The sequence below is a fragment of the Notothenia coriiceps genome, unplaced genomic scaffold (assembly GCF_000735185.1).
Source record: "Notothenia coriiceps isolate Sejong01 unplaced genomic scaffold, NC01 NC01_scaffold00019000, whole genome shotgun sequence".
Taxonomy (NCBI): domain Eukaryota; kingdom Metazoa; phylum Chordata; class Actinopteri; order Perciformes; family Nototheniidae; genus Notothenia; species Notothenia coriiceps.
This window is the reverse complement of record NW_011351701.1, coordinates 1,674,835-1,675,203: the sequence shown is the minus strand read 5'-3', so window position 1 is coordinate 1,675,203 and position 369 is coordinate 1,674,835.

Here is a 369-nt window from a genome sequence, read left to right as displayed (position 1 = left end):
TGTGTGTGTTCAGGTTGAGTTTGGCTGTGTTTGGCTGTGTATCGATAAACAAGGAAATCACGGAGGGAGGGGGGAGGGGAGGAGCTGCAGCGAGCCGTTTAGTGGAGAAAGTGAATACTAATGTATGCGAAACCAATTTGAGTTTGGAAAATTGCACAGTATTTTTCTATTTTAGTATACCTCAACAATGGAATTATGATCAGTGGAAATGGCTATGACATGTGACCTTTAAACAAGCGAGTGACTGTTTTTCCAGGCCGAGGACAGGTTCCTTGAACACAACACGAGCGTAACGTGTCTTCACGTGGTATATGTCTTGTCCAGTTGCGGCCACGCGGCTTCTCCACCGCCGGGGCCGCGGGGACCGCG